Here is a 20,907-nt window from a genome sequence, read left to right as displayed (position 1 = left end):
GAAGTTTTTTACTGACTTAAAAAAAAAAAAAAGGAAACTTTAGCTGGGCGGGGTGGTGCACACACACACACACACACACACACACACACACATACACACGACTTTAATCACAGCACTCAGGAGGCAGAGGCAGGTGGAACAATGTGAGTTCGAGGCCAGCCTAGTCTACTAAGGGAGTCCAGGACAGCCAAGGCTACACAGAGAAACCCTGTCTTGGGGGGGGGGAGAGGAAACTGAGTTTTCTTCCCTTTAAATTGTAATAATTGGTCAAGAAATACAATTCTGATGGGCAAAGGACACAGAAGGACAGAAAAGAATGCAGGAAGCTGAGTTTATGATTTTTTTTGTTTTTGTTTTGTTTTTCAAGACAGGGTTTCTCTGTGTAGCCTTGGCTCTCCTGGACTCCCTTTGTAGACCAGGCTGGCCTAAAACTCACAGTGATCCACCTGCCTCTGCCTCCCGAGTACTTGGATTAAAGGTGTGTGCCACCATGCCTGGCAAGTTTATGATATTTTAATATTCTTCCTCTCCGGGGGAAAAGATCAGACCTGCCTAAGAGGTATAGCTACACTCTCAGGAGGTATCCACTCGAGGTTTAAGATAGAACTTCTGCCGGGCGTGGTGGCGCACGCCTTTAATCCCAGCACTCGGGAGGCAGAGGCAGGTGGATCACTGTGAGTTCGAGGCCAGCCTGGTCTACAAAGTGAGTCCAGGACAGTCAAGGCTACACAGAGAAACCCTGTCTCGAAAAACCAAAAAAAAAAAAAAAAAAAAAAAGGAAGAACTTCTTCATCACAGTGCCCAGGGAAGATGAGAGTAAGCTAAGCCTAAGGTCAGAGGAGCCAGAGCAAAGAGACCGTCTCAGCATAGATCAGGAACAGGCCGGGAGGCCAGAGGTGCCAACATACATGTATAATCCCAGCGCTTGGGACGGTCATAGTGGGTTATATGAGACCCTGCTTCAAAAAAAAAAAAAAAGCAATTTCTGAATGGCTCACCTGCCACCCGCACCCAGTGACAACTGAAGGGCTTTAAGTGAGGCCCACAAGGCAGCATTAGAGCCTGGCTTGTCCTCAGAACTCACACCCACTTCTTTGCCACCAACCTATTCAAATCACACACCACTTCCTTTGTCAGAGCAAACCACAAAATCTTCTTGTTTCTGCTAGTCTAAAAATGTCTCCTCGCTCTTCAAAGGGACTGAGAGAAGTAGAGAAAACCGTGTCAGGGTTCTGGGTGCTGATGTGAGACCTGCCCGCCTGTAGGATGCGCTGACGACGTTGCCTGCTCCTTTCTTGTGTTGGTTGTGTGGGGTTTATGTTTCTCTTTGCACCCACAGCTCCTGTTATACTTGTGGGTTGCCCGGGGTTTTGCTCTGATGAATTAAGTCACACACACACACACACACACACACACACACACACACACACTCTCTCTCTCTCTCTCTCTCTTTCTCTCTCTCTCTCTCTCCCTCCCCCCCCCTGTCTCTGTCTCTGTCTCTCCCCCTCTCTCTGTGTCTGTCTGTCTGTCTCTCCCTCTCTCTCTGTCTCTGTGTGTGTGTGTCTCTCTCTTGTCTCTGTCTCTGTCTCTGTCTCTCTCTCTCTCTGGCTCTGTGTGTGTGTGTGTCTGTCTCTCTCTCTCTCTCTCTGTCTCTCTCTCTCTCTCTCTCTCTCCTGCCACACCCCTTCTAAAGGGAACATTGTTACAGGGTGAGCCAGACATCTCCTGTTACAGTATAGTATCAGAACTTGCTAGGAAAGCACCCAGTACTTTTAAAATATAGGTGGGGGGGTCCTATAATTTGAATGGTAAGGTCTTCTAACTCTAGGTAGAATTCCTTCTCTTCAGTGGCCACTGGTAGAATTATTCATTAATGATGTCCGATTTGAAGCTCATACCTTTGATCGCAGCATTTGGGAAGCTGAAGCAGGAGGATTGCTGTGAGTTTGAGGCCTGGGCTGTATATTAAGTTCCAGACCAGCCTTGGCTGTAGTAGATTTTTGTCTCCAAGCTAAGGGAGAATACGTACGATTGCGATGTGCCTGGCCCAGGCAGCGCAGCTGCGTGTAGGTGCTGGAGGGATTGCTCCCCAAGGCATCAGGTGTGGGAGCCGCACCCTTTGAAGACTCACAGCCTGCTATGCTGTCAGTTACTCACACCCAAATACCCAAAGTTACCTACACACTAGTCATCACAAGGATAGAGGTGTAGACACCCTTTTGGCTTTGGAGAGTAAGAAGATCCTCAGACGGTTCTAATGACTGTTTAAGGCTGATGTTTTTTGGGTGTGCCGTGAGAATAGAGGATGGAAGGTCATTGAGAGGGCTGGTTTAAAGGGTTTGTTTGGTTTGGTTTTGTTTTGTTGTTTGAGACAAGATCTCACTATGTAACCCAGGCTGGCATCAAACTCACGTGATTCTCCTGCCTCAGAATCGCAAGTGCTGAGATTACCAAATGTGTGCAACCACATTTACCTCACAATTGGTTGTTTAGTTAAAGATTTTATTTAGTTGTTTGTTTTCTTTTGCCAGGCATAGTGGCACACGCCTTTAATCCCAGCACTCAGAGGCAGGTGGATCTCTGTGAGTTCCAGGCCAGCCTGGTCTGGTTTTTTCGAGACAGGGTCTCTCTGTGTAACCTTGGCTGTCCTGGACTCTCTTTGTAGTCCAGGCTGGCCTCCAACTCACAGCAATCCATCTGCCTCTGCCTCCCGAGTGATGGGATTAAAGGCGTGCGCCACCGCACCCGGCCCTCTCTATTTTTTTCATTGTGAGTCTGTGTGTCTGGGCTGTGTGTGCGTGCACATGTGTGTGAGTGCGTGTGCGCGTGTGTGCGTGCGCGCAAGAACATAGGCAGGAAGAGGGTGTCAGACGCCCGGTCCTGGATTTACAGGAAGTTGTGCACTGCCCGATGTGGGTGCAGGTACCAAACCCAGGCACTTTGTGAAAGTAGTATATGCTCTTTACGGCTGAGCCATCTCTCTCACCCTGAAGTTGATTATCTCGATGTGAGGTTTGAGTCTTGGTTTTTTAACTTATGTATTTGCATGCTCACCAGGCTGAGGAAGAAACATGACAGAGTAAGTTAAAGCCTTATGTCCTTCCTCCTCAATTCCATTTCCTTTCTCTCTGTTTTCAGAGAATAATTAACATCCTTACTTTACACTTTTTTGTATATATCCGTATATGTGTGCATGTGGGCACATGTGTTTTGAGAATTGGTCTTTCCTTCTAACTTGTTTTTTTTTTGTTGTTTTGTTTTGTTTGTCATATCTTGTCATGTTTTTTCAGGACAGAGTTTCTCTAACAGTCCTGGCTGTCCTGGAACTCTCTTTGTAGAGCAGCCTGGCCTCTGCGTCCTGGGTGCTGGGATTGGAGGCGTGCGCAGCCAGCTCTACTCCGTCTACCTTGTTTTGAGACAGTCTCTCTTGTCCTTTCTGGGGCAGCATTTCACACTCCCGACCAGCCGGCCTGCACGGTTGCCGTTGTGTCCACTTCATTCAAGCATCCAGGTTGGTTTGTTTGTTAATGTGGACGCTAGGGAATCACAGGTTGTCAGGCTTGCTGGGCAAGTATTTTACCCACTAAGCCCCCTGGCACTTCACCGGCCACCCCCCCCCTCCCCCACCCGCACTTCTCTTTCTTTCCTTCCATCTTTTTAAAAAGTGTATTACAATGTATTCAGGCTACATCCCCATTGTTATCCTCTCCCTTGTGTCTTCCCATTCCCACCCTCCTTCCGTCTTTCTTTCGGCAGATTTCCTTTTCTAGCCATGGCTAGCCTGGACTTTGTTATGTAGACCAGGCTGGCCTTACACCTCTATGTATTCTGTCTCCACTCCCAAGTGCTGGCATTAGAGGCCTGCATCATGATGCCGTTTTAGCTGAAAGCTTAGTTGCGTGTCATGGAGGACACTTACACTGCATGCCGCTGTCCCTGCTGTAGAGGTCCTTTGTCTTGAGAGCTCACTGTCCTCCCCGCTCTGTCTCCAGCCCTCCTCCCAGCCTGGTGCCACATTCCTTTCTGTTTGTTTGCTTGCCAGGTTCTGGGCAGACCTAGAGAGGCTTGACTTCCAGGCCAACAGTCTGGGGAGAGGCTTGGAACCAAACTTTCTCCAGGGTTTTGTTTGTTTGTTTGTTTTTCAAGTTTTAAGTTTTAAAAAGAGACTGTAGGAGCTGGGGATGTGGCTCAGTGGTTCAGAGTACTTGTTGTTTTTGTAGAAGACCCAGATTTGATTCTCAGCACCCATCTGGTGGCTCGCAGTTCCAGGGGACTCGATACCACCTTCCACTTTTGACTTCCAAGGGTGCACATGATGCACATACAGACAAAATAGTCAAACACATAAAATAAATAAAATTTCAAAAAAAATTTTTTTGTTTTCTTTTTTTGAGACAGGGTTCTCCTGTGTAGCCTTGGCTGTCTTGGACGCGCTTTGTAGACCAGGCTGGACTCAAACTCACAGCGATACGCCTGCCTCCGCTTCCTGAGTGCTGGGATTAAAGGCGTGCGCCACCACACCTGGCTAAAATTTCAAAATTTAAAAAAAAAATAATTAGTCAGGAATGGTGGTGCACACCTGTAATCCCAGTACTCAGAGGAAGAGGCAGGCGGATCTCTGTGAATTCAAGGCTAGCCTGGTCTACAAAGCGAGTCTAAGATAGCCACGGATACAGAGTGAAACCCTGTCTCAAAAAACAAAACAACAACAACAACAACAACAAAAAACAAAACAAAGAAAGGAAAAGAAAAACCATCAACAACGGAAAATGAAGATAATATGCATGATGGTTACCAGTGTGGGGTGAGGAGAGAGGGATATGCATACACTACTAGTGGGAATTGGACTAATTCTGCCATTATAGAAATCACTACAGTAGCTAGAGGTGCTATATAACCAAGCTGTGCCACTTCCGGTACCTTCTCAACCGTGTTAATTGCAGTAATATCCATCAAGCCCAAGATACGGAATTAATCCAGATGCCCATCAACAGAGGAGTGGACAGAGATGATGTGCCGCATATAAGCCAGGGAAGGTGGATCGGTTAGAGTGTTTGCTTAACATGCACCAAGTCCTGGGTTCAGTTCGAGTACTACATAAACCCATTGCGCTGTCCATCTGTGTTCTAGGACTCGGGAAGTAGAGGCAGAAAGATGAGACGTCCAAGGTCATCCTCAGCTACACGTCACATTTGAAGCCAACCTAGTCTACTTGAGACTGTCTCAGGGGGTAAAAAGAAAGGAAAAAAGAAAGGAAATGTAATGTATGATAGAGGGTGTTTTTCCCTCCTTCATCCGTTACAAACTAACAAAGCCAGCTGTGGTTTATGCTTATAATCCCAGCACTTGGGAAGCTGAGACAAGAAGGTTTCCATGAGTTCAAGGCCAGCCTGGGCTACCGAGTAAGACCTTGTCTCAAAACAAAGCCCAACATGTAACAGTAGAGGGGGAGCATATGTGTTGAGGGGGACGAGCAGTAAGGGGGTGCGGGAACAAGGCAGGGAATGGCTGTGGGGAAAGAATGGGAAATAGATGTCGGAAAATGTCATAATGAAGCCCACTGTTTTGTATGGTAATTTTTTTCTTCTGTGTTTTTCAAGACAGGGTTTCTCTGTGTAGCCTTGGCTGTCCTGGACTCACTTTGTAGACCAGGCTGGCCTCGAACTCACAGCGATCCACCTGCCTCTGCCCCCTGAGTGCTGGGACTAAAGGCGTGCGCCACCACGCCCGGCAAAATTCTTTGCTCTTTGGTTACACTGAATGATGGACATTGTTGAGGTGGGAGTGTGGATGCATAGATGGGAGTCCCAGGAATGGGTTCTCTTCCTTCTGCCGTGGGGGTCTCAGGGACAGAACCCAGCTCCTCCAGCTTGTTAAGCGTCTTTACCCAGCAAACCACCGTCTCACAAGCCCATGCTTGTTGTTTTCTTGGGACAGGGTCTTGCTGTATAGTCAGCCTGGCTTTGAACTTTCAAATCTCCTGCCTCAGCCTCCCTTGAGCTAGAAGTATAAGCATGAGCTATCACACCCAGCAGGTAGAGTGTATCGTACTGTACTTTCTGGAATGGGGCCTTGCTGTTTAAACCACACGGACTTCATATTTGAAGTGATCCTCCTGCCTCTGCCTCCTGAGCTGTGAGCATGAGCCACCACACTCGGCCTTACTTTTTTAGAACACTTTTAGATAGGCAGCAACATCCAGAAGATAACGTAGAGCATTCCATCTATCTCTATCCCCTCACCTTTTGACTTAATGTCAATATTTTATAAATATTTTATACATTTGCCATGGATAGCCAACCAATATCACAATGGTGTTGACTCTGTTAGATTTCTTTAGCTTTTTCCTGATGACATGTGAAGGATACTTTTTTTTTTTCTCTCCCTGGTGTGAAAGTCAAATCCAGGACCTTGAGCTAAGACAAGGTCTCATCTGTCACAGGCTGGCCTCCAATTTGAAAAAAAAAATGACTTTGAATTTATAACCCTCATGTCTTGAGACCTCAGCATGCTGAGATTAGGCATATGCCACTGCGCTTATTTTTTATATGATGCTAAGCATCAAACCCAGAGCTTCCTGCATCCTAGGCAAGCATGCTAGCAAAGGAACTACCACATCCCCAGCTACTCCGTTTAAAAATGTTTAATTATTTTATTTATTTATTTATTTATTTAGTTTCAAGACAGGGTTTCTCTGTGTAGTCTTGGCTGTCCTGAACTCCCTTTATAGACTAGGCTGGCCTCTGCCTCCTGAGTGCTGGGATTAAAGATGTGCGCTAATTTATTATTTTTAATTATTATCTGTGTGGGGTATCTCCACATGAGTAGAACTGCCGTTGGAGGCCAGCAGAGGGGGTTAGATCCCCTGGAGCTGGAGTTACGGGTGGCTGTGAGCTGCCCTTCCTCTGGACAGGCAGGAAGTTCTCTTGACCACTGAGCCATCTCTCTGCATTTTTTATGTTTGAGACAGTTTCACTAAGTTGCCCAAGGCTGACCTTAAACTTGCCGTCCTCCTGCCTCAGCCTCCTGAATAATGGGGATCATAGACCTGCATCACTGAGTCCAACTTCCATTTTCCTTAGTGAGACAGCAAGTAGTTTAGGTTTTCTCTCACTATTATTGTTTTAATTCCATACCATTTTTTAAGTGAAGATTCTTTCCAACAGAAGGTGTTAATTCAGGCACTAAATCTGGAACATTCTAACCACTGTGAAATTTTGCATGTCTCAGGCAGGGAAGGTGTAAGGATGTGAGTTTATTTCATGACACCTCACAGCTCTTCCTGAAGTGGCTCTGCCAGTGTTGATCCTTAGGCATCTCATGCTTCAGCTGCCTGCACCCCTCACCCTTCCGTCCTGCCCTCAGCGTCCCAGAAGCCTGCCCGCCGCAAAGTGGTGGGCATTCTGCCACATTCTTTTTTTTTCCCCCTGTCATACTCTTTCCCTACAGTTTAGCATTATGAAAACATGTATGGAAAGTACTAGAAGCCCAAAGCAACAACAGAAACCTGTAAACTCACCTCAAGGCTGGTCACTGACTCAAAAGCAAAATGAAGCCGGGCGGTGGTGGCGCACGCCTGTAATCCCAGCACTCGGGAGGCAGAGGCAGGCGGATCCCTGTGAGTTCGAGGCCAGCCTGGTCTACAAAGCGAGTCCAGGACAGCCAAGGCTACACAGAGAAACCCTGTCTTGAAAACAAACAAACAAACAAACAAACAAAAACAGCAGCGAAGGCTGACAAGCTAGCTCAGCTAGAAAAGGGCTGGCTGTACGTGCTCGACATCCTGAGCTTGATCTCCATCTCCCATGGTGGAGGAAGAGAACAAAGTCTGGAAAGTTGCCCTCACACCTGCGCATGCATGCTATGGTGTGGGCACGCACATCACACACATGCACACGTTAAGCTACACACGTACACACACCCCACGAAACTCTGTAGTTTGAGGGAAAGAACAGATTCGGGGTAGATGGCATAAGGCAGCCCCTCTTTTTTGTTGTTGGGTTTTTTTCATTTGTTTGTTTTTCAAGACAGGGTGTTTCTCTTGAAGTTCTGGCTGTTATGGACTCGCTTTGTAGACCAGGCTAGCCTCAGACTCACAGAGATCTACCTGTCTCTGCCTCCCAAGTGCTGGGATTAAAGGCGTGCAACACCATGCCTGACATGATGTAGCATTTTCACTAGGGGAGAAAATGTATAGCCAAGAGGTATCTGACACCTGCTCCACTTTGCCTTCCTCCTCCCACCTGTGCGCTTTCACTCGTCCATCACCTCATAAACCTTTACTGAGCAGCTTCTGAAGCTGGGAGTTGTCTAGAGATAGAACCATGCCGTAAACAGAACAGGCCCCGCTTCATCCTAAAGTTTACATACCGGGGTGAGGAAGTGTGCGATAGGGACAACAGGGATGGCTCAGAAGTAAGGAGCAGTGGCTGCTCTTCAGTTCCCTGTACTGGGCAGCTCTGTAGCTCCAGCTACCAGGGCCTGACACGTGCAGCTCCTGAAGGCACCTGTACTTGTGCACATACGCACCTGAAAAAGGAAAATGGCCAACTGCCAACACACAAACACACACACACACACACACACAGTTGGGAGGGTGCATTCCTCTGTGTGTGTGGTGTTTTACTTGGTCATTTCCTTTTTGGCTTTGAGACAGGGTCTCTCACTGTAGCTCAGGCTGACCTGGAACTCACTATGTAAACCAGGCTAGCTTCAGACTTACTGCAGTCCTCCTGCCTCAAGTTCCCAGGTGCTGAGTTTCCATCCATGAGACTTCTTCACTTTGATTCATAGGCCCAGTGTCCCCATCGGCAAAGCGAGACTGTCTTGTCTTTTATGTAAAAATAAAACATTCTCCTTACAGAAAAACATGTGTGTGATGACCAGTTCGCCTTTAGAAGCTGATCTGATGTGTGTCCTTGGCACTTAGTTGGGACCACAAGCCTTAGAATGAAACTGTCATAAGTTAATTTCTTTCTTTCTTTTTCTTTCTGGTTTTTGGTTTTTTGGTGTTTTTGTTTGTTTTATTGAGACAGGGTTTCTCTGTGTAGCCTTGGCTGTCCTGTACTCTCTTCATAGACCAGGCTGGCCTCGAACTCACAGAGATCCACCTGCCTCTACCTCCCGAGTGCTGGGATTCCAGGCGTGCGCCACCACGCCCGGCATCTTGAGCTGTTTCTAATCTGTTCTTTCAGACCCTCTCAGTTGCAGTGGTGGTTGGCTGGTTTTTCTAAAGTCAAAGTGTTCCTTTTGATTCAGTAGAGAAAGCTCTGACACAGGTGGAGCGATTCCTTTTGCTGCAGGGGAAGGATTTGGAAGATCTGAGGCTGCAAGCAGGGCTGGTAGCAGCTGAGTAGCCGGGCAACATTCCTCCCTTGCCTGTCAGATAAGCGGGGAGGCGGAGGCAGGCCGACAGAGGCGGAACAGTGGGTCAAGGACATCTGGCAGGGAGGACTGCCAGCAGGCTGACAGGCTTCCATGAGGGGGACCGGTTCCCACTGCGTGCTGCCTCAGGCAGAGAGGGGGCTTCGTGCCCCTGGACGCCCACATTGGAGGGGGAGGGCAGAGGCCGGGCCCACATTCAAAGACCCTTCCAGCACTGGTGCAGTCTTTCAGCAAGACTCTGGCCTTATGGAGATCTGGAAGCTGCCTGTCATTGGGTCTAGGATGAGCTCTGAGTCATCAGCTTTCTTCTGCCCCATGCTGTCTGTCTGTCTGCCTTCTCCATCTGTCTGCCCGGAACTTGCAACCAATATAGAACATAATTTCTCCTGCAATCTGCAGGCTTTTATTCTTTTACTCTGGTATTTTCTGTATTTTGTTTATGTGTACAAATGTTTTGTCTGTATTTATATATGTCTGTGTGAGAACAGGTGCCCACAGAAGCCAGAAGAGGGCATTAGGTCTCCTGGAAATGAATCTAACAGTTACGAGCCACTAAACCAGGGTCCTCTGGAAGAGCACCTAGTGATCTAACGTCCTTGTCTGGAGTGCTGTGGTCCCAGCACTGGGGCTGGTGGGGGTGGGGTGGGGGAGGGGTGGGAGCAAGAGGATCAGCATCAGGTACACAGGGAGTCTGAGGACAGGGTGAGCTTCACAGAACACTGTCTCCAAACAAACAAGCAGAGCCAGCTGGCAGTCACTGCTGTAAACATTTAAGCATCGTCGCCTTAGAGTCTGTGTTGGAGATTCTCAGTCCTGGGCTTCGTGTGGCCCGGCTCTGCTCAGGTTGTCTCATTCCCTTATGTGGGCACCCAGCATATTCTACGTTTTCCATTAATATAACAAAGTATCTTGGGAGAAGCACAGGGCACCATGTGGCAAGAGACAGTGCATATACCTGTGTGATCCTTATGGTCTGTCCCACTGTTGATAAAGCCGTCAGGATTCAACTACGGGGACTCCACTTTCGTGGGCCTTCCTAAACTAATTACTTCCCAGAGACTGGATGTCTGACACTTAGCTGGCTAACTCTGCATCCTTCATGTGTCACAGTGGGGACTGTATCCCAAGTCATGAAGCCCTGGAGCTGCCCCCAAGGCAGAGCTGGCAGATTTTCTTCAGATGCGTGTGCGCCTTTGAAAAGTACTTCTGGCTGGGCAGTGGTGGCACAAGCCTTTAATCCCAGCACTCGGGAGGCAGAGGCAGGCGGATCCCTGTGAGTTCGAGGCCAGCCTGGTCTACAAAGTGAGTCCAGGACAGCCAGGGCTACACAGAGAAACCCTGTCTCAAAAAACAAAAACAAACAAAAAAGTGCTTCTGGGGTGCCCTCAGACCTAGAATGAGTGATCTTGCTTCTGGGGGAGTGTGTACAATTGTTTCTGCCAACTCAGGGATGGTACTGTCATAACCACCACACATGTCTAGGCCCTGGCCCCAGACAACCATCTGAGGTGTATGGTGGGCAGGCAGGGCTGTAGCAAGAACTTCCCCATTTGCTTTATTTTCCAGGTTGGTCCAGCATCAAAATAAACTTCTTACTCATCCCCTGAGGCTGGAGCCACTGCAGTCCCCTCAGGGGTATTCAGGAAACTGATGACCAAGTGCCCGCCGGCTCTGGATGTGGCTGCTGCTTATGATGCAAATCTTCCTGCCTTGGTAACTGGTAACTTTTTCCTATTTTATTTTTATGTGTACTTATGTTTTTTAAAAAAGATTTTTTCATTATGGATACAGTGTTCTATCTGGATATACACCTGCAGGCCAGAAGACGGCATCAGATCACATTATAGATGGTTGTGAGCCGCCTGTGGTTGCTGGGATTTGAACTCAGGACCTCTGGAGGACCAGTCAGTGTCCTTAACCTCTGAGCCATCTCTCCAGTCCTGTACTTATGTTTTTAAAAATGATTATTTTGTTTTGTTTTGTTTAAGATAGAGTCTCTCTACATAGCCCTGGCTGTCCTGAGACTACTGTGTAGAGCAGACTGCCCTTGGACTCACAGAGTTTTGCCTGCCTCTGCCTCACAATGCTGAGATTAAAGGCGTGTGCCACCCCATCCAGCCTCCTATTTCATTTTTATTTTGCTTTTTTTGAGACTGGATCCCAGGTAACTCAGACTGGCCTTATTTTTGCTATGAAGAAAAAGCCTCCTTTGAAATCCTGGTCTCCCTGCCTCCACCTTACAAGTGTGGGGTTACAGACGTGTGCCGCCATTCCCATCTTACATTTTTAGCTGGCTTGGTACTACTATCAGTGGACTCCAGAAGGCCTCCGATTCAAAGCAGTTATCCTGCCTCAACCTGCAGATGTGTGCAACCACTCCTGGCTTTTGACTATTCATTCTCTCTTTCTCTGTCTCTGTGTCTCAGTGTCTCTGTCTCTGTGTGCATGTGTGTGTGTGCATGTGTGCGTGTGTGTGTGCGTGTGTGTGTGTGTGTGTGTGTGTGTATGTGTGTGTGTGTTAGTGAGAGTCATACCCAATGCTAGCAAGATATCTGTGAGTTCTGGGCTAGCCTGGTCTACAAAGTGAATCCAGGACAGCTAGGGCTACACAGAGAAACCCTGTCTTGAAAAACCAAAGAGACAGAGACAGAGACAGACAGACAGACAGACAGACAGACACACACACACACACACACAGAGAGAGAGAGAGAGAGAGAGAGAGAGAGAGAGAGAGAGAGAGAGGGTCTTATTCTTTGGCCTTGGCTAGCCTAGAACTCCTATGTAGCCCTCTCTTCAGTCTTTCAAGGAGAAGTCTAGGAGACATTCTCACTCTCAGCCCTTTGTTAGGGGCCACTACAGTGCACCACTGGTTGTGTTCAAAGGCACCTTTGCTGTGCACGCTACAAGACTTAGCACTGGGAGCTGAGTGGGTGGATGGGAATGCCTGTATGCGTGTGTGTGTGTGTGTGTGTGTGTGTGTGTGTGTGTGCGTGCGCGCGCGCATGCATGCGTGTTACTGGCTATGTTGAGGGCTCCCAGAAGCCCTGCATTCTCCTGACATCTTCAGCAGAGGCGATGTCCGTGCTGTAACCTGAATGACCGTACACAGAAGCTGGCCAAAGCAGACTGGGTAGGAAGCGGAAGTGGTTCGAGGCAGAGGGTGAGGCTGGGTGCAAGCCTAGAGGCAAGACCACATCGAGGGACAAGGAAGGCAGTGTGCCGGAGGGCAGTGACTAACAGGGAAGTGGCAGGAGATGAGGCCACAGTGGGCCCGGTGTCAGGGCATGTGAGGCCCAGGAGGTCAGCTCAGCCAGGCGCATCGAGAAGTGAAGGGCGTGGGCCAGGACTGGGCGGACCTGATTTTCAGCCAGAGCTTCTCATGACTCACTGGCCTAGGTATGGGCGGGGCATGGAGACTTTCTTCCAAGAGCGCGGTATGGGGAGCAGGGAGAGAAGCTCCGTGAGGGGAGGGCTGAAGACTGCGTTGTTTTGTTTTGGAGTCAGGGTCTTGTGTACCCTAAGTTGGCCTTAAACTCACTCTGTAGTTGAGGATGACTTTCAGCTTACGATCCTCCTCCATCACCTCCTGAGGGCTGGCATCTGTCTGAACCTTTGATAAGACAGATGGTACTTCCTTCTAAAACCTGCCCTCCCAGGCTGATGCAGAGAACCAGGGGACAGATCCAAAGCCTTGATGGGTGCACCTCAAAACTCAGAGGCCTCTGATGCTGGGTGTGCTGGCACATGACCACAGTCATAGCACCGAGGAAGGAAGATTGCTAGGAGTTCGAGGCCAGGCAGGACTAGAATGAGACCGTGCCTCAGTTGAAACAAGCAAGCAAACCATGCAGTTGCTTCAGTACTTGCCTAGTATGCACAAAGTCCTGAGTTAGATTCCTAGAACTACACAAAACCAGACATGGTTGTGCATACCTGTAATCTTACCATTTAGCAGGTGAAGACAGGAGGGTCAGGAGTTCAAGGTCATCCTTAGTTACACAGTGAGTTCAAGGCCAGCCTGGGCTACATTAGACACTATCCACCCTGGCAAAGGAAAAAAAAAAGTTCAAGAAATAGCAAAAAGAAGTGTAAGGAGAGACATGGACTAAATGTGTGGTATCCTGGTGCTAGGACAACAGACCAAAATGGGGAAACTGAGGAAGTCCAAAATCCAAACAAACTCTAGCCTTTACTTGAAGTCTCATTAATTGTAACAGACGTGCCATGTAGGGTGTGAGATAAGTAAAGTGCTGGTAAAATGTCAAGAAGGGGGGCTGGGAGGCGGCACAGTGTGCAAAGTGCCTGTTGTGCGGGAATGAGGCCCTGAGTTCTAATCCCCTGCGCCCATGTAAAAGCTGGGTATGGCAGCTTAGATCTAACCTAGGTGATCAGGGCTAAGATAGGGTCTCACTGGCCAGCCAAGCCCAAACAGGGATCCAGGTTCAGCTAGAGGACCTGTCTCAAAACAAAAGTAACATCAAAGAGGAAGATACTTGATGTCAACTCTGCTCTCCACAGGCACACATGTGCCCAGACACAGATCCACCCAAGAGTGTTCGAGTATACACACACACACACACACACAAAGCCGTGAAGACTAGGAAAGTCTAGGAAATGCAGCTCAGAGACAGGAGGCTGGGTCCACCCCAGAGCTGTAAAAAGAGGGAAGGAGAGAGGGAGAGGAAAATGGCGTGGAGTGGATAGGAACTTTCTGAACTAGCTTTATCATCTCTTCCTTAAGTCTGAAACTGCTCTGAAAAGTAATCTAGAGGTTGGGAAGATGGCTCAGCTGGTGAAACATGGACTGCACACGTGAAAACCGAGCTCAGGTCCCCAGCACTCTTATAAAAGGCACTCGTGGCTCTCTGAGAGGTGGGAATAGGAGGGTCCTTGGGGCTTGCTGACCAGCCAGTCTACAGGAACTGGTAAACTCTCAGTGAGAGACACTGCCTCAAAAATAAGGTGGAGTGCAAGTGAGCTGGCTCATTGGCTAAAGTGCTTGTTACAACCTGAGTTCAATCCCCAGATTCCACTGTGGAAAGAGAATTCCACAGAATTGTCCTCTGACCTGCACACGTACACACACATACATGTGTACACATACAAACAAGTACATACAAAACACATATATACAGTAAATTTAAAAAGTGTAGGGTAAAAAACAAACAAACCTGAAAGCCTGATTGTGGAGAGCAGAGCCCAAGGGTGAGATGGCTGATCCTCACATGAGAGAGTAATTCAGATCTAGGTAGGGCAGAGGCCGTGAGGAAACAGGATCCTCTCAGGAAGCAGAATGATTGACACAGTCAGCTCCTGCCAGGAGATGAATTCTGGGGCCTGAAGAAAGGGAGGAGTCCGTTCAGACGCCTGGACTATTTTCAGCTTGAGCGACTGCCACACGACTCCATTACCTCAGATGCACTTGTGTGGGAGGAGAACAGGTTTGCTCCTCAGTGAGTGTGAGGAGGTGTGGAAATACCCGGCAGGAGCTAGCCAGGAGGACAGAGAGGAGTTGATCCCCAAGAGGTTATAGTGTGAGCACCTGCTATGAGCAAGGACGAGCCCTCTGAGAGAGCCTGAGCCTCTGTCTTTGAGAAACATGCTAAGAGAGCAAGCACCGTGTGAGGGAAGCAATAAAGGCTAAATAATCCAGAGACTAGCTGTGAAAGTAAGAAAAGAAGGCGACCTGGAGGAGGCGGGGTGCTAGAGCATACATTCCGGGTGTTCCTGGATCAGCAACCTTCCTGCTCTGCAGAGACACCACAGTTAGTGTGCTGTTGTCACCAGCAGGAAGCCAGGCGCCTGCTTAGAGAAAACTTTCCCTTTCTCTAAGCCTTGTCTAGAAAACTTGTCAGATACCTGAGGGTCAGAGGTCTGGGAACTGGGGCAGGCCTTGTCAGCAAAGCCTCAAGCTGCCTGCCTAACAGAATCCCTCATCTCTGTGGTGTGCCCACTGCTGATCTGTTGCCAGAACAGGTAAGGGTCTCTGCCTTGTATCTGTGGTGCGTCTGCTGCTGCCCCGAGTCCTGGCTCCCTCAACACTTTCTGTACATAATTCCTTGAAATGTGTCAAAGCAGTTTCAACTCACAAGGCTCCTCCAGTTATAAATAACAGCAGGACTTCCTGAGTGCTCACTCGGGGCACATTTCTTCATAGACAAATACGGTAGTAAGCACAGGGCCAGTTCAGCAAGAAGGTGAGGCCTCTCTCCGCCCCTGTTCACTACATTCACCACAGCAGAATGTGGGATTGTCATGCCCTGACCAAAACCTTCCAATGCCCTCCCTCTGCCTTTCTATATTAAAAGCCACCTCCAGGTGGCCCACAGGTCCCTGCCCCACCACCTTCCTGTCTTTTTCTCCCTCACATCCCCTCCACCTTCTATCCAATGTCATTGCCTGCCCCACAGATGCCCCAGCTCTTCCTGCCTCATGACCTTTGACCTCACTGTTCCTGGACAAGATAGATGTCTCTAGTAATATATTTTTTTATTTTTCTTTTCTTTTCTTTTTCTTCCTGAGACAGGGTTTCTCTGTGTAGCCCTGGCTGTCCTGGACTTGCTTTGTAGACCAGGCTGGCCTCAAACTCACAGAGCTCTGCCTGCCTCTGCCTCCCGAGTGCTGGGATTAAAGGCGTGCACCACCACGTCCGGCTCACTTTTTCTTTCTTTCTTTCTTTCTTTCTTTCTTTCTTTCTGTCTGTCTCTCTCTCTCTCTCTCTCTCTCTCTCTCTCTCTTTCTTTCTTTTTAAAGGCAGTCTTACCATAAGGCAGAACTCACTATATTACTATGTAGACTTAACGTGGCCTCAAACCTCCAGCCAGCCTCCTACCTCTGCTTCCTGAGTACTAGCATGGCAGGCATATACGTCGATGATGGTCTCATCTTCTTCTTTCTTTTTTTAAATGTCCCCCCTTTTTAAGATTTATTTATTACATATACAGTGTTATGCCTGCACACTGGAAGAGGGCACCAGATCTCATTACAGATGTTTATGAGTCACCATGTGGTTGCTGGGAATTGAACTCAGAACCTCCGGAAGAACAGACAGTGCTCTTAACCGCTGAGCCATCTCTCCAGCCCAAGTTTCCCCTCAAGACAGGGTCTCTCTGTGTAGCCTTGGTTGTCCTGGACTCACTTTGTAGACCAGGCTGGCCTTGAACTAAGCAATCCACCTGCCTCTGCCTCCCAAGTGCTTGGATTAAAGGTGTGTATCACCATGCCCGGCTAAGTTTTCCCCTCTTCATGAGATGAAAATCTCATACTATTTTAAAGCTCAAAAGTCCTCAGTGTGAGGTGATCACGTGCCTGCAGCCACAGGTCTCTAGTCTGAAAACTCACCATCCCATAACTCCCTTGTCTCTGTTAAGCAGTCATTCCCCGTTTTCTCCCTCCCTGTTCCTGGCAGCTACTATTTTGCTTTCTCCCTCTATAGCTTTGAAGATTCAGAATAGAACAGATAAAAATCATACATAAAGCTGGATGTGGTGGCTCACACCTGGAATTCCAGAGCTCAGAAGGCCCTGTCTCAAACAAAACAAAACTTGCCCAAGTTGGTAGTGGTGGATGACATTAATTCCAGCACTCTCGGAGGCAGAGACAGGCAGATCTCTGTGAGTTCGAGGCTAGCCTGGTCTACAGAGTGAGTCCAGGACAGTCAGGACTACACAGAGAAACCCTGTCTTGAAAAAACAAACCAAAATTTGTCTGGTATGTTCAAGGCCCTGGGTTCTGTCAACTGCTCTGGGCAGACAGGGAGAGGGGGTGGCAGTCTTAGGGACTTAGAATAATTGGAAAGGAATCCTAGGCTACCTGACATTCTGTGCCTAGGGTGTCTAGTGTCTTCCCCTCTGACTTGCATAGTTTAGAAGCCATCCATGCTGTGGCTGAATTATTTTCCACTGCATACACCGAGCACAATCTGAGTTTCCACCTTGTAGCTCTTACAACAGATAGTGGGGATGCTTGTGTGTGTCTCTGCACCTGCTTCCATTTCTTTTGGACAAATGTCTAGGACTTGCTAGGTCACATGGTAACTCTTGTTCTTCTTTTGGGGGTCCAGGGGCAAATCAGTGCTATGTACTGTACTTTGCCACTGAGCTCTTACATTCTGCTTTCCCAGGAATTACCAAACTGTCATTCAGGCCTTAACTCATCTGTCACCTCCTCAGACAACCCCAGCTCAGTAGTGCTTTTCTCCTGGATCCCTTCGGTCTTGGCTCCTCTTGTCACCCCTTTGGGCTCACTCTCCTTAGACTGGAGATGCCCCTGACCTGCTTCATGTTTGGTATGCAGCAGGCACTCAGTAAATGCTTGCTGAGCTATCCCAGTCTCTCAGGTAAGGTGCTGCAATGACATGAGGACTGCCGTCATCATCTGAGGTGGCTGTTAGGACTGCCCTGGTGACTCAGCTGTTTAAATGTCCATCTTCTTCCTGTCTTACCAAACAAAGCCACTGGGAGCCCAGGGTGGGTGGTGTTCCTCCTCTGTGCTTCCTGGTTAGTGACTCAGCACAGTTATCTCTAGTTTCTCGGTGTGGAGTGGCTGACCCATAGTGACGTGTGCGCATTGTTTGATATATTATTATCACTAATTATCTGTGATGCGAGGGTGGAACCCAGGCCTTGAACATTCTAAGCTGATGCTATACCTCTGTACTCACCGAGCTGTCTTGCTGGCCCCAGTCTGGAATTGTTTCGTGTGTGTTTGTTTTGTTTGTGTTTTTCGAGACAGGGTTTCTCTGTGTAGCTTTGGCTGTCCTGGACTCACTTTGTAGGTCAGGCTGGCCTCGAACTCACTGAGATCCGCCTGTCTCTGCCTTCTGAGTGCTGGGATTAAAGGTGTGTGCCACCACCAGCCGCCAGTCTGGAATTCTTTTTTTTTTTTTTTTTTTTTTTTTGAGACAGGGTCTCTCTGTGTAGCCTTGGCTGTCCTAGACTCGCTTTGTAGACCAGGCTGGCCTCGAACTCACAGTGATCCACCTGCCTCTGCCTCCCCAAGTGCTGGGATTAAAGGCGTGTGCCACCACCACCTGGCCAGTCTGGAATTCTTAACCAGCAGTTATATTGAACACATGTCTACATAGAGAGCCAATTCCCCAGCCACACAGCCTTTTCTACTTCTGACACTCACGTGCTCCTGGCATGTGCCCTGATACCCACACCCCCACAAAATGAAAACGAGAAAACTGTGATGAAGCTGGCAGTGGTGCACGAGAGTGAGCCTGGTATTGCGGAAGCAGAGGCCGCATCATCCCACGAGTTCAAGACAGCAGAAACCGTTTCTAGTTTGAGGGGTCCAGTCATTCAGGATGTCTGGCCTCCCAGTTTTTTTTTTTTTACTCTTATTTTTGCTTGTTTGTTTTATTGTTTATCTTTTGAGAAAGGGTCTCCTGTAGCCCAGGCTAGCTTAAAACTTTCTATATCCCTGAGAATGACCCTGAATTTCGGATCCCCCTTCTTCCACCTCTCAAGTGCTGGGATATCAGGTGGCACCTGGACTGGGTGCTGGCTGTTTCATGTCATGCGTGCAAGTCAAGGTGTTGTCTTCCCAGCTGGAGTGTGTTCCCCAGCCCCTCAGTTCCTAATTTTGCATCTTAGCTGGGTGACTTAATCCCATTGTTATCAATCCCATTGGTATTTAATCCCATTGACCCTTTTTTGGAAAAAGAGGGTTACTATAATGGCCTCATGGATTTGTTGAGTTAAAGGAGTTGACACACTATACCCACACTTAGACAGTGTTCAGTGAAAATTCTTCAAATCCACTCGCTTTTCATCATTCTCAGTCTCATCACCTATTTGGTCATGACCTTTGAAGCCTGGGCCTTCAAATCCAGAGGAGAAAGATCATGTGTCTTTAAAAAGTCAAAGAGGGAGCCGAGTGTGGTGGCGCAAGCCTTTAATCCCAGCACTCAGGAGGCAGAGGCAGGTGGATCTCTGTGAGTTTGAGGCCAGCCTGGTCTACAAAGTGAGTCCAGGACAGCCAAGGCTACACAGAGAAACCCTGTCTCGAAAAACCAAAAATTAAAAACAAACAGTCAAAGGGGCTGGAGAGATGGCTCAGTTGTTAAGAGCACTGGCTGCTCTTCCAGAGGACCTGGTTTGACTCCAGCTCCAGGGGATCCGGTGCCCTCCATCAGTGATGGAGGCAAGCAGCCCAGATGGAAAGAGTGAGCAATGTGAGGATGATGGCCCGGGACTAGCCAGATAGAAACAGTGACAACAGATGGCCTGGGATGTGGGCTGGGAGGCAACACAGCCTCGGGTACTGCCTACCTTCTGCCCAGTCCCAGTGTGCAGCATGTTAAAGGCTGTCTTATTGATATGATAGAGGGTTAAGTAATAACCGTCTTGATAGTTACCTGGATGTTAGTAACTGTTTTCTACAACAGCAAGGGTGTGAGCATGCATGTTACGGTCAGAGGACAACCTTGGCTAGCATTCCTCAGGCACTGCTCACCTTAACTTTTTTTCCCCCAAGACAGGGTTTCTCTGTGTAGCCCTGGCTGTCCTGGACTCACTCTGTAAACCAGGCTGGCCTCGAACTCACAGAGACCCACCTGCCTCTGCCTCCCTCTTTGCACCTTTATATGGTTTTTGAGGGTATTGAACTTGGGTCTTTAAGCTTGGGGACCAAGCCTCCTTTACCCACTGAGCCACTTCACTGGCTTCATGCCCAGGTTTGTTTTTTGTTTTTTGTTTTTGTTTTGTTTTTTGCCTGAGACAAGACAGCCTTGGCTGTCCTGAAACTCACTCTGTAGACCAGGCTGGCCTCGAGCTCAGAGATCCTCCTGCTTCTGTCTACTGAGTGCTGGAATTAAAGGTGTGCGTCACCACTGCCTGGCTATGCCCAGCTTTTTATGTGGGTCTTAGTGATCTAATTCAGATCTTTACATTTGCAAGGGGGCAGCAGTTTATCCCAACTCAAGAACTGTTATTTTTAAAATGACAGCACTCTCCTCCCTGTGGCCAGAAACAAATGTCTTCAGCGTCAATGGCCATGCCAGTGCTAGGGGAAGTCCCGTCTCTGGATTTTTTTTTTCTTACTTTTTTTTTTGAGACAGTCTCACTATGTAGCCCAGGCTAACCTAAATCTATCTGCCTTTAATATAGATAGCCCAGGCTGGCCTCCAACTCCATGATGATCCTTCAAGCTCTGGGATTATAGCTGTGAGCCACCCTGATAGCCATCTCTGGAGTAATCTAGAAATCCAGATCTGCTTTTCAGACACTAGAGTAGTAGCTCTCAACTTGTGGGTTGAAGGATCCTTTCATAGGGGTTGTCTAAAACCATTGGAAAACGCTGATGTTTATGTTACGACTCATAACAGTAGAAAAATCACAGTTATGAAGTAGCAACAAAAATAATTTAATGGCCAGGAGGCCCCACAACATGAGGAGCTGCATTAAAGGACCACAGTGTTAGGAAGGGTGGCGGCCACTGCTCTAGAGGAAGTGATGACACGGTGGACTGCAGCTTCCCTGCTACCCTGGGGCTCAGGGATGTCTTTGTTCAGTCAGC

The 20,907-nt window shown here is 48.3% G+C and overlaps 1 long non-coding RNA gene across 1 annotated transcript in view; it reads left to right on the top strand.

The window, feature by feature from the left end:
• Positions 1 to 20,907, top strand: part of LOC311586149 — a 29,214-nt gene that overhangs the window by 1,593 nt on the left and 6,714 nt on the right. Inside the window, exon 2 of the long non-coding RNA XR_014775462.1 lies at positions 10,951 to 11,097. This is a non-coding gene — a long non-coding RNA (uncharacterized lncRNA). The remainder of the gene's footprint in view (positions 1 to 10,950; positions 11,098 to 20,907) is intronic.

This window comes from Acomys minous (genome assembly GCF_964271855.1).
Source record: "Acomys minous genome assembly, chromosome: 16".
Taxonomy (NCBI): Eukaryota; Metazoa; Chordata; class Mammalia; order Rodentia; family Muridae; genus Acomys; species Acomys minous.
The sequence above is the reverse complement of the archived record's forward strand: the minus strand, read 5'-3'. Positions and strand labels throughout refer to the sequence as shown.